We start from the raw sequence: 14,313 nt of genomic DNA, 5'->3' as shown, positions 1-14,313 counted from the left end.
TTGTGTATAACACGACCAAGCACACTAGCACAGGTTATACACCATTTGAGTTAATATTTGGGCGAAAGGCAAATATTCCTGGTGTTCTCCAAAGGAAACCAGAACCAAATTATAATGAATGCCAGAATATCTTGGAGCAGTTAACCAGGCAACTGCAAGAGAGCCATGAAATAGCTAGAAAGACGTTAATTAAAACCAAAGAACGAGATAAGGAATACTATGATAAGGCTAAGAATGAAGTTTCATTCAAAGTAGGAGATCTCATGTTGTTACGTAACGATGCCCTACGAAGGGGACGTTCAAGGAAACTTTCTCCACCATATCAAGGTCCTTATAAGATTACTAAGGTATCGGGAGTGAATTGCACGTTACAGGTTAACAAGCGTGGTAAACAAATTATAGTTCACCAGAATAGACTAAAACTGTACATTAATTAGAGAAGAATGTAAGGTAATGGTTCCTATTTAGGTCGCAGTGAGTTACACTTCCCTCACTCCAACGGCATTGTGGATTATCGTGTACCGCTGATAGAGTTAGTTGAAATACTCTGTCAGGTCGCGTCGAAATCAGGAAAGTACTAGAAATTTTAACCTAAGTAAGAGAGGAACCTAGGAATTTTGGTACGGGAGTACCATTGTGAGTACGTCCTAAGTACCCGTCAGAAAGACTACAGGGAGGAGACTGTATGTCCAGATATCAACTCGTCAAAAGGGAACCGCAGCGTTCGAACTGAGTATGGAGAGAATTCGAGTTCATAATGAGGATTAAAATTATCTACACTTACTATGTGCACGTTCCGAAGTAGCCTTCACTTACTGTCACTAGAAATTAAATGAGTAAAATTAGGTAGCGTTGTATGTAAAAATGAATGAGATCTGCTTGTAATTATTAAAATCAGAAGGGGCGTGATGCCAAGCCTAATCCCACTGAAACGAAATTCATTCATGGTACAGAAAAATTTCACATTTAAATGTTGTACGTAATCCATATGATATCTAAATAAGAGTCGTTATCCTGAGGATAACCCCGTATGGTGTCGGGGATTTACGCAAACAACACTCTACACTTTGGTACTCTTCTTCCCATACAGTTACACAGCCAGAATAACACCACGATTCGAACCTGTCTGTCGTAGGAGGCGACTAAAGGTTCCACTTAGGGAATGGCCTTGTATTTAGTCCTTTATGCACGAATACGGGCGCCCTGAGTGAGGCATGGAACCCAGTGAGGCGGGTCCTGCCTGGGAAATATCACCATTAGGCCGGTGATTTTCCACAACAGTGTGATTCTCGTGGGAACAGAATCCACTGAAGGGAATTTTCTCACCACGTTGAGAACCGTCCCGTGAGATGTGACTCCAAGGGTACGGAGTACAATCCCATAAAGATCACTTCGGTAGATTCATACCTGTATTTAACTTTAACTTCTGTAACCATTCCTGGAGGTAAATCCTCTGCAGTCTTTAACAGACGCTATTCAAATTCTTAATTGCCAATGATGTCTATCATCTGTCCGTAAGAATAAGGAGAAGTGACGCGGGTACGTCAAACAGGGAGAGAATTTTTGAATGGGATAATGATGGCTCTAAAATTTTGTTAGAGCTGCCCAAGGGTGAAGTTTCACAGAGATATCAGTTACGAAAAGGAATTCATAGATTTATTTAAATCACTCACGAGTATGCTAATAGACTAGTACAGAGCATAATTACGAGAAGACAAACGTTACAGTAAAGGTGCGGTTTCCTATGTGCAGCGGTCGCATGCGATTGCTGCATGCAGGGGGCGCATGCGTTGGACGCATGGCCTTGTCAGTTTCCATCGTGCAGTTGGTGCGCGCGCCTCAGAAGGGCCAGTCTACTCGCGCAATGGCGAGTGTTGTGACACAAGCTTGGTTGTACATTTTAAAACAGGAAATGGAAGACAGTATCATGATGGAAATAGAAAGAAAGAGAAGGAAGAAGGTAGATAATATGTATTTAAGGAGAAATGAGGAAGGGTATCATTCCGATTTAATTTCCAAGCACCTACTGGACGACGAAATAAAGTTTCATCATTTTTTTCGTTTAACGAGATATCAGTTTCAATTGTCCGACTCGTGGCTGAACGGTCAGCGTACTGGCCTACGGTTCAGAGGGTCCCGGGTTCGATTCCCGGCCGGGTCAGGGATTTTAACCTTAATTGGTTAATTCCAATGGCACGGGAGATGGGTGTATATGTTGTCTTCATCATCATTTCATCCTCATCACGACGCGCAGGTCGCCTACGGGAGTCAAATAGACCTGCACCTGGCGAGCCGAACCCGTCCTGGGATATCCCGGCACTAAAAGCCATACGACATTTCAGTTTCAATTTGTATTGTCTGCAATTAAAAATGACATAGACCAACAGTAAGTATTTGGAAGTCGAAGGCCACTGAATTTTGGGAAAGATGGCAATTTCCTAATTGTGTCGCAGCAATTGACGGGAAACTTATCCGGATTGTATGCCCTTCGAAGAGCGGGTCTCTGTTCTTCAATTACAAGAACTTTTTCTCCATTGTTCTTTCGGCAATCGTGGACGCGAATTACAAGTTCGTTGCATTTGACGTCGGATCGTATGGAAAAGAAGGTGATAATGGAATATTTGCAAAGTCGAATATGGGCAAAAAGTTGTATTCCAACAATTTCGACTTTCCACCAGAAGCAAATTTGCCAGGTTCTGAGAGGGTTCTGCCACATGTAATTGTTGGGGATGAAGCATTCAGGCTTCACAAGAACATTCTGAAACCATTTAATAGGTCCCAGGCAAACGAAAATTTTGAAAAGGCAATTTTCAATTACCGTCTATGCAGAGTCAGGCGTGTTTCTGAGAATGCTTTTGGTTTACTGTGTCAAGTTTTCAGATTGTTTTACTCCCCAACCGGAGTTAAACCTGTGACAAGTTAGTATTAGCTGCAGGCTGCCTCCACAATTTAATTAGGGAAGATTGTCAATCACTTCTGACTTCACAGTGAAATAGCTGTGAGGAACATGACACCTCTTAGTAGAAATGGAGGATTCGCCCAGGCAGAAGGATTCCAGGTTCGAGATTCTTTCATGGATTTTTTTGTAGCAGAAGGCAAAGTTGAATGGCAAGAGAGAGCAATTCAAGGCACATAATTAGACCAGGGATTTGGTATGGACAGCTATATTTTTCACTACACAGTAAAACCTCTTCAAGACGAAAGCTTGTCCGAAGTGGAAACGTTTCGCAGTTCCTGTGATTATAACAGTCTTTATTGCGTTATGAAATTTGAGTAAAGTGGAGTCTGCATAACACGTGAGTGGAAAAGATTTTATTTACGGATAATATTATTGTAAAATGCGGATAAAATTATTGTGGCAATGAAATCATTTAAGCTCTGTGTTGTACTGTACGAGCAAATACTGGCCATGACGGCCACATTATGTTCAAACCATGATCATATACACGAACTTCGGTGCAAAAGTGACGCAAACCAATTTACCATTCATTGATTCTCACTCTTCCAAACTGTTTAAATTATCGTACACAATTCACGGGTGTATTCATAACAAGAAATAAAAACCAAGTGCGTGGATGTGTAGTGTTGTGAAATATTATTATTATTATTATTATTATTATTATTATTATTATTATTATTACTGAAATCCGTGGATCACATACATACATCAGTCAAGATATTCGAGTGGCATTCAGGAATAGATATTGATATGCTGTTAATGTTTTCTTTCATAATTTTCCGTTTTTTCCGAATGCAATGCAGAAACAAATCTATCGGAAAGGAAAATCGGTTCCTTGGAATTCCGCCTTGATCTGTATATATGTTTTGTACATAACGCACTTTTTCCGCTTGTATAAACGTGTTCCATTTCAATATCTTAAGCAGTTGTGAAATTTTGTAAACACTGTCAAAATAATTCAAAATAGAGAATATTCATATCAATTGGTATTCACAAAGCAATGTTTCCGTTGTACGGTATGAGCAAATAATATACTAATTTTTGTTTACTACTATTCATAAAACGCTATGTGACTTGAAAACTTTTGTAAATACGTTGCGTAAACATTTTATAAAAATGAAACCGTGGGGCAGTTTAAAATAATCACTCATCTGTTTTATCATTGAAATTGGAGGCTATTTCTTCCCAGATTTTGTCTCGGAACACAATATTTTTATAGTCCTGATGGGAGCAGTCATATAGTTCCCGTCTTCCGGAAACAAACTCAATAAATCTCGCCTCTTCGTCTTTAGAAAAGCTCATGAGATAATACACGCACGCGTCCGCTGCACCCGACTGGTATACTCAGCACTGCCTGCGTCTACTGCATGCGATGATTTCTAGGAGCTGCATGAAGGAAACCAGTCCTATAGCATTCCATTGTAGGAGTCAGGGAGGGGATGGATGCAGTAGCGGTCGGCAGCAGACGCATGCGACCGCTGCACATAGGAAACCGCACCTTAAGACAGTCAGTCACATTAAGTGTGTATTCAGGTACAGACAAACAGTTGAGGGTAGGTTCCACAACACCTAACAGTATAATGTGTAAGGTAGAGTGAAAGAGAAAGTGAAGGTCGCTGTTTACCTTACAGGGAGGTGAACGAACGAGGTGAATGGAAGGGATGACAGGCCGCACGACCTGGAGAATGCTGGTCGTCGCAGTTATGTTGCTAGGGGTGTCCATACCCAGCAGTCAATTAGATTTCAAGATGAAATGGTACGAGAATACAGCCGGAGTCTATTTTGATTATCAAGGAGAGGTACAATTATACACTGTAGAATGGAAACTGGTTACTTATATTAACCTTACACGTTTGGCAGATCTATTTGTGATAGCCCGTAGAAATTTACAGAAGACTAAAACCCTCTGTATTCAGATAGAAAAGGAAGTACATATTAAGTGCGAACATGAGATAATGTTAGTAGAGCAAAAATTTCAAAGGATTCAAGGAATTAAGGACTTAATTAGGAAAATGACTAGGATCGAAACACCGGAAGGCAACGGGAAACGAAGCAAGCGCGGGTTAATAAATGCAATTGGTACCATCGCAAAGACGTTATTTGGTACGCTCGATGACAGTGATGCAATGTATTACGAGGGCAAAATTAATGAACTAGAACAGGAACAATTGTCCATGATACAAGTAGCAAAAAGTCAAATGTTAGTTGTAAAGTCAACTTTGCAATCTGTTAATAATACTCTGTATGACATGACAGCAAATGAACTCAAACTAAGTGAAAATTTTGAGCAACTTAAGAGTTTCATTCAGAATGAAACAACGGGTATAAATGAGGCTTTTAGACAATCAGAAATGCAAATATCATTAAATAAACACTTAATTGAGTTGCAAGGGTTTTTGATGCAATTGCATGAACATTATCAGATCTTATTAGCTAGTATTGTAAGTTCTCAGACAGGCACGGTGAGTGTCCAAGTGTTAAGTCCCGATGATCTAGTAAGGGCATATAAGAAGGCCCAAAGAGATTTTCCTAAGGGTTATGATCTGCCATATGATTTGCAAGTCACTTATGGGTACTTGATTCTGAAAATATCATCAGTGAGTGTATATATAACTCGAGATACTTTGATGTATATTTTACGCACCCCTCTTACTAACAAAATAAAGTACAATTTGTACCATTGTATACCTTTTGTGTACATATCTAATGAAAAACAGTATGTATTAGTTGATCAAGAAAGACAGACATATGTAGAATTAAGTGATGAACAAGTGAAACAATGCAAGTGGACTGACAATGGACAGAAATTATGCAAGGCAAATTTTCCTATTAATAATGTAATGTCAAAAGGTAGTTGTATTGTCAAGCTGTTAACTGGTGTTAGTTTTATTCCAGAAGACTGCAAGAAAAGTGTGATGTCGATTTATGAACTCATATGGATACCTATTGATGATAATATGTATATTTTTGTATCGCCTCATGAAACTGAGGTCACCAGTGTTTGTCAGGATATTACCAGTGATATAAGTTTAAATGATGTGGGAATAATACAATTCACAGACTTGTGTACAGTTTACAGTCCCACAAGTAAAATTCAGAGTGCAGGTTCAGTGAATACTACAACAAAGAAAGACTTAGTGCCAGAAGTAGTGTTAATATATGATTGTTGTGAACAATTAGACAGTGATATCAAATTAGAAGATGTACCGGAATTAAATAGGGTTACAGTAGGAAGCTTACTGAATCATATAAGCGACCTAAGGTTAGCCAGTCATAAGACTGAAGATGTAGAAGCACTTTTAATGCAGAAAGAAAGGGAATTTAAAATGCAAATAACCCAACAGTATACAAGTGTATATCAAATTGTAACTGGTATTATTTTGTTTGCAGTACTTATAATAGTCTGTTGTTGTTACTGTTGTGGTTGCTGTAGAAGGTGTAGATCTTTAAGTAAATGCATAGAAGACAGTAGAGAGCGCTGTCCCAACTTATGTATTTTTCAGAATGTGATCGCTAATGACCACAGAGCTAAGGTCTCTGATGAGGACATTACTGTTCATTTTCAGCATCCACGACTGGCTGAAAGGGCCCTCAGCCACTCAGGATCGCTGTCGGGATTAGAGTTACATGAACGCCCTACTACAGGTAGAGCAATTATCAGAGATAACTTGGCACAGCGCACCCACGAACAAGAGCATGGAGACTCTAACAGGATGTAAGAGTAAGAGTAAAAATGAATGCAGAGGTATTGCATTCATTTTTCCCCAAAGGGGGGAGGTGTCGTGTCAGCCCCAGATTGGAGCTCAGGACTCATTCTTCCGAGGATCGAACCCATGACCGGGAACGTAGGAGGAATGGTGTCGCTGAGACATACATTAATATTATGGGGAAATTATAAGCTAATAGTAATGACTATGTAATGGCAGTAAGGCCAAGGAATCATAATTATAATGATGGGAGAAGGATATAAGTAAATTGAGAATCATATAAGATTTAAGAGTTGAAGGCACACCAAAAGCTGTAAGCAACAAGTTGTGTAATTAGAAGTAAGGCTTGGTCGAAGTAGGTGAATCATAAGCTGCACCCTGCTAAAGGTGCGTAGTATATCTTCAGAGAAGGTGGGTAGAGAGTGAACGGAAGAGGCAATTCCGTTTTCGTGTGTCTGAGGACAGTCTCCATAGGATGAGAACTTCGATGGCCTTCTCGAAGGGAGGCGAAAGTTAGTGAAGGTATAAAACAGCGGTACACACCCTGATCGAGGCTTTTTTGGAACAAGTCGACTAGAAGAGCGGGCGGAAGCCCTGTCAGTCAGGTCACCGATAATAATAATAAGGTCCAAGTGTGGACTTAGAGTAATCACTTCAATACTTCGACCACGCCAAGTCTTCTATGTCAGCGATATTTGAAGTTGGAAGAGAGATTGTAAATACTGTATATAATTATACATACTCATCAGTCTACTATTAAAGGAAAGTTTTGGGAAACAGAGGACTTCGTCTCTTCACACGTAGCAAATCTCCCAGGCCCATTGAACAACCCCTCATTACCGCTCGGAGGAAGTCAATCTGATTATTCATCATTTCTCGTCGTGGCAAAGCCTGTGTCACGACATACATACATGTCAAAACTCGCAATAGTACGGAAGTTTCTGCTAGTGTCAGAAATTCCTATAGTTCCATTTGAAAAACAAAATTTGTGTGAATGCCTCTACAAAGAAGAAACGTAGCGTAGTGTTTTACGAGCCTAATAATACTATTTAAGAATATTAAACCGAAATATGTACATTCTTAATGGATTAGAATTGATTTCATTGTAACGTCTTACGGAAATAACCGTGCATACTCTTCTGTTCAATGCAAAACTTTGATATTTCTTTATGAAAATCCACATGTTTCGGAGCTAGTACGTCTTGGACCTATTGATAAAGGCAAGGAAATTGTACTACTAAATATCGTTCACTTCAGCCATCATGCTGATCAAGTTCCATTTACCGGATATTCCCGTGAGATTCATACCCAAATCCCAACCGCATTGAAACTAATAGCCCTAATTAATTACAAGAAACATCGTGTCTGTAAAGCCACAAGATAACTGTATTACGCGAAGGGTATTAATTGCCTCGTACCTGTTGCGAGGTCGACGTTAAACTGCCCGTAATTGATGGCTTCAGAGGTCAGGTGAATGAGGTTTGAATATACCACACTATTGGACAGTTTGAGAATGAGTACAAGTAAAGTACAAATTACTTTTTAATATGATTGATAGAAAGACTAACAACCTTCCTTGCCTTCCGCTGATACAGTAGGTTGAGACATTGCTTTACATTCACACATCTGATTTTCAGGATTATGAAATCATGGTGAAGCTGAAGTGTCGTAATCTCAACATCGTTACCGGAAATGAAACGTAGGAACCGGATGACAATATTTGACGGCAAGCGATTCCTTTATTCACTACATCACAATTAATGATTTGCAATTATTTTTAAGTCCGCCTCTGTGGCGTAGATGTTAGTGTGATTAGCTGGCACCCCTAGAGGCCCGGGTACGACTCCCGGCTCTGCCACGAAATTTGAAAAGTTGTACGAGGGCTGAAACGGGGTCCACTCAGCCTCGGCAGGCCAACTGAGTAGAGGTGGGTTCGATTCCCACCTCAGCCATCCTGGCAGTAGTTTTCCGTGGTTTCCCACTTCTCCTCCAGGCAAATGACGGGATGGTACCTAACTTAAGACCACGGCCGCTTCCTTCCCTCTTCCTTGTCTATCCCTTCCAATCTTCCCATCCCCCACCAAGACCCCTGTTCAGCATAGCAGGTGAGGCCGCCAGGGCGAGGCACTGGTCATCCTTCCCTGTTGTATCCCCCGACCCAATGTCTCATGCTCCAGGATATTGCCCTTATGCCGCAGAGGTGGGATCCCTCGCTGAGTCCGAGGGAAAAACCAACCCTAAAGGGTAAACAGATAAAGTAGAAGTAGAGGAAATGATGTGAAGCTGAAATGTCAAAATGTCAACATGGTTACAGAAATAAAACGTAGGAATCGGATGAAAATATTTGACGGGAAGTGATCCATTTTTTCACTACATCACATTAATGATTTGCAGTTACTTTTAAATTAATGCTATACTTCAATATCGTTATCCATAAAAGAAAATAATTACTAGTTAAGAAGCAAAAAAACCTAATCACAGTACAGACCATGAATGCCACTGGATGAGTAGAAGGATCACACTTGTTCTGTTCTCGACACCAGATTTTATAGAGCTGTTAACAATATACCGACCATCTTTGCCCCTAGGGATTCATCTGGAACTCACTTTTAGTGCGGAGAGGGTAAACACGACGGTTATGTTTCATTCCAGAAATGGGAGTATTATTTCATTGTATCTGGACACGCTGATAGGGAATCGAACTTGTACCCTTCCGGGTGAACCAAACACACGTTTCTCGGCAAAGAATTCCCACCGCTATACAAGAGAGTATGCTGTCATTTAATTACATTAGTTGTTTGTTCGTAGCAAAGCTCCCGGATGCAAGACATGCTCTGTGGGCAGCACTAATTTATCAAATAACACTGCATAAAATATATAGACTACCTTCGTGCAAATGAATGCCAAATGAATGCCTAATGAATTTTATTATTATTATTATTATTATTATTATTATTATTATATTTGATGGTGGTTTAGTCCGCCTCTGTGGTGGAGTAGTTAGTGTGATTAGCTGCCACCCCCGGAGGCCCGGGTTCGATTCCCGGCCCTGCCACAATATCTTGAAAAGTGGTACAAGGACCGGAACGGGGTCCACTCAGCCTCGGGAGGTCAAATGTGTAGAGGTGGGTTCGATTCCCACCTCAGGCATCCTGGAAGTGGTTTTCTGTGGTTTCCCACTTCTCCTTCAGGCAAATGCCGGGATGGTACCCAAATTAAAGCCAGGACCGCTTCCCTCCCTCTTCGTTGTCTATCCCTTCCACTCTTCCCATCCCCCGCAAGGCCCCTGTGCAGCATAGCAAGTGAGGCCGCCTTGGCGAGGTACTGGTGATCCTCCCCAGTTGTATCCCCCGACCCAGAGTCTCAAGCTCTAGAACACTGCTCTTGAGACGGTAGAGGTGGGATCCCTTGTTGAGTCCGAGGGAAAGATCGACCCTGGAGTGAAAACAGATAAAGAATCATAAGAAGAAGTAGAAGAATAATATGGCCATAATTAAGGTACAGGCCCAGCGTTTATTGGTGTGAAAATAGGAAACCACGGAAACCGTCCTCATGGCTGCCGACGGTGGAAATCGAAACCGATATCTCCCAAACTAAGGATATTACAGCTACGCTACCTTCACTGCACGGTCATCTCGCTCCGTGAAATATTATTCTCTCTCTCTCTCTCTCTCTCTCTCTCTCTCTCTGTGTCTGTGTCTGTGTGTGTGCGTTGTGTGTAATTAATTTGACAGCCGTATGGACCGCACGAAAAGTAGTTAAAGACGTATATAGCTAATTCCGCAACGTACAAGTACTACTTCAGCTAAACGGCCAGAGTCGTGGTTTTCGGCTCAAAAGACCTCGACTTCAATCCCCGGGTAGGCCGTGGATTTTAATTGCGTGTGGTTAATTCCTTTGGCTCGAGGGCTCGGTGCCAGCCCCGCGGTGTAGGTGGTAGCATGCCTGCCTCTTATCCTGAGTCCCCGAGTTCGATTCCCGGCCAAGGTCAGAGATTTTAACCTTCATCTGAGGACTTGTTCGAGGTCCACTCAGCCTACATGATTACAATTGAGGAGCTATCTGACGGTGAGTAAGCAGCCCCGCTCTAGAAAGCGAAGAATGACGGCGGAGAGGATCCGTCGTGCTGACCACTCGACACCTCGTTATCTGTAAGCCTTCGAGGTGAGCAGCGGTCGCATTGTAAGCCATGGTCCTCGGCGCCATGGGTTTGGTTAATTTCGAGGGCTCGATATTTGTATTCATCTCAATAAACATTTCCACATCTACGCACAATACCACGCTAACTACCACGGGAGAAACGAGTCATGGTGGTGACTTCATCCTTCCACATAAAGGTTAGCTTCACGGAGGGTATTTGGAATAAAACTAGGCTTAATCCACACGAAGCAACGACCACCAGAAATTGGTAAAAGACCGGGAAGGAAATAATAATAATTCTACAACTCTCACACTGCTCTTAGTACTAACATAAAATTTAATACAACTTAACCCTCAACTTAGGCAACTGAAATTCATTGACTTAGGAATGGAAAACAGTATGTGAAAATTGACTAAGAGGGGATGCCTCAATAACACTATATCAAAATGACGTAAATGTTATCAATATTTAATTGCACATATACCTTTAAGTGCACTGCGGTTGAGAGATATCATCTTAATTTTATGATTTAATGTGTTCTTTGAATAGTGTATTAAAAAACATATGCCACTTAGCTTCACGCGAGCTTGATATCAACATAAAAAAGCCCATTAGATATTTCCAGGCAGGTCTACTTGGTCATTTCACGTAGTAGTAATTCGATTCTATTTTTATTCCAGTAATTTGGTCTGTATAGAATCGTGCTCCATGACTTGAGTTTTCAGCGGTTTCATCTTCGCTCCGAGGGCCCCAGGTTCGATTCATGGCTCGGCTGAGCGATTTTCATCTTGGAGACTGAGGTACTGTGTGTTCCCAACATACTGTTCGTCCTGTACTATCTCCACCACATTAACACGCAGTTTTCGACATAGTTATGGCAGCTAAATTAAATTACCACTTTTTTTTTTTTTTTTTTTTTTTGCTATTTGCTAAACGTCGCACCGACACAGATAGGTCTTATGGCGACGATGGGACAGCAAAGGGCTAGGACTGCGAAAGAAGTGGCCGTGACCTTAATTAAGGTAAGGTGTAAAAATGGGAAATCACGGAAAACCATATTAGGGCTGACGAGAGTGGGGTACGAACCCACTATCTCCCGAATATTGGATACTGGCCGCACTTCAGCGACTGCAGCTATCGAGCTCGGTAATTATCACTAACAACATGTAATAACATGTAAGAGGCAGTTTGGCCTATGTTGACGACTTGATCTTAACGGTAAAATGTCCTAAAACCCTGAAAATTAAACTAAAAAAACAGGTACAGTGGATATGATATGAAAATTAGAATTTCCAGGTATAAAAGGATGCAGTAGAAAAGGTACTTAAGAGAAATGAATGTAAGTTTGGAAATAAAAAATACAAATAGATTATCTGAAATCTTTAGGATGTGTATTCTCCCAAGAGGGTGGAATAGTGAGCTCTCAATTGCAATGAACCGTAGTTTATAAGAAAGAAATCAACTCAAGGAAAGAAATTACTTCCACCGATCTGTTCTCAGACAAATTTTCCTGTACGGGAGTGACTCAGAATGTTTTATTCCCAAGTTACAAGTAATAGACAAGAAAGTAACGAGAATAGTAGTTGGTACAAACAGGTGAGAGCAATGGCAGGAGGGTAATCAGATTCGAATGTAAAAGCAAAGGTATTAATGAGCTCGATGGATGAAGTGATACGCATAAACCGGCTACGTTGGTGGTGTTATGTGAGTCGAATGGAGGAGGATAGGTTACCTAGGAAAATAATGGATTTGGTCATGGGGAGGAAGAGAAGTAGAGGGAGACCAACATGACGATGGTTAGACTCAATATCTACAGATTTAAATATAAGAGTTATGCATCTATACGAGGGGAAGCGAAAGAGCTGTTTACAATTAGAGTATTGTAGGGGCGCTGAACGTAAAAATAGTCTACAATGAAGACGATGATGAAGATGAAGATTATTGTTATTATTAGTAATTAATCAATCCATTTCAGACAACTATGGACCACATCATTTCAAATGTTCCCTCCTCTGACTTTGAATTTCCCCAGTACTTTCGTATTCATTCTCGTTGCAGTTCCTTGCTTTCCACAGTCCATGCCATTCTTGTTTTTATAGCTTCTCCTTTTATTCGAAATCCTGGCATGTTTGTAGTGTTCTCTTGATTGGGACACGCTCCAGAAGATCACTAGTTATGATCCCCAATTCTTCTTCGAGATCTTTCTAACTCAGTGAACTCTCGATGAAGAGAGCTTCAAACTAGTCAACAGGGAATCAATCCCAACGTATATTTCTCACAAGTGCTCAAGTATTTTTGACCTACTGTGGTGTTTTACATGGGAATATATTTTGTCTCTGAAAACCGTAAGAGTAGTTAATGGGAAGTAATATCAACCCCCCAAACCCCATGGCACTACAGCCCTTGAAGGGCCTTGGCCTACCAAGCGACCGCTGCTCAGCCCGAAGGCCTGCAAATTACGAGGTGTCGTGTGGTCAGCACGACGAATCCTCTCGGACGTTATTCCTGGCTTTCGAGACCGTTGATGTTCTCTCACCGTTAGATAACTCCTCAATTCTAATCACGCAGACTGAGTGGAGCGCAAACCAGCCCCCAGGTCCAGGTAAAAATTTGTGACCTGGCCGGGAATCGAACCCGGGGCCTCCTGGTAAGAAGCAGGCACGCTACCCCTACACCCCGAGGCCGGCACGTATAATCAATAACATTGAAAATTTATGTAACTTAACAGAAACTCATCTCGACCCCGTAAACAAACACGTACCAATTCTGACTGGCTTCCCCATCGAGGTCCTGAAACACACAAAGAACGAACAGTAATAGCATCTTAACGGTTTCATGACAAGTGAGAAAACAATTGATTAAAGGATGGTTGCATCAATCATGCACTGGATTTCATCGAAACTGCCTTGTTGGATTCCGCGCGCGAGAAAACATCAAGATGATGTAAACTCCGGTTTGACGCAAAATTTTACACCTGCAGAAATACCACTCTGGAAAAACACACAGATGAGAATTCTCAAATGAGAAGAATCACCAACGAAATATTCTGAGCGGAGAAAAAAATAGAAATATCCCTTTATTGAGAAAAGGCTCCTAAATTTCCAGGGAAAGGAGTGTGACAAAACTGTAGTGTCAAAAATGACTCGATATAAAATCCAAGAACCTAGGAGAGAAAATGTGGGTTCTCAAATATCAATGACAGTATCGGCAGGCCACTTCATCAAACGACTGAAGTAAATGGAAAACTCACTCAAAACGCAGAATAAATCGCGATAGCGCCTATTACAGGTGAGACTATTACAAAATGAGATAAATATAAAGACGCCACACGACAACTAAAATAAGATTCCAGAACATAAAATGTGCTAGTATACCACCATATCAACAAATCACCATGGCATTAAATCAATAAGAGCATATGAATAAAATAAATCCACAGTCTCAACACAATTAAATGCGGAGGTTAATTAATACAATAGAAGACCGAAATGCAAGTTCACTTAGAA

Source organism: Anabrus simplex, chromosome 1 (assembly GCF_040414725.1).
Source record: "Anabrus simplex isolate iqAnaSimp1 chromosome 1, ASM4041472v1, whole genome shotgun sequence".
NCBI classification, from domain to species: domain Eukaryota; kingdom Metazoa; phylum Arthropoda; class Insecta; order Orthoptera; family Tettigoniidae; genus Anabrus; species Anabrus simplex.
This window is presented reverse-complemented; position numbering follows the sequence as displayed.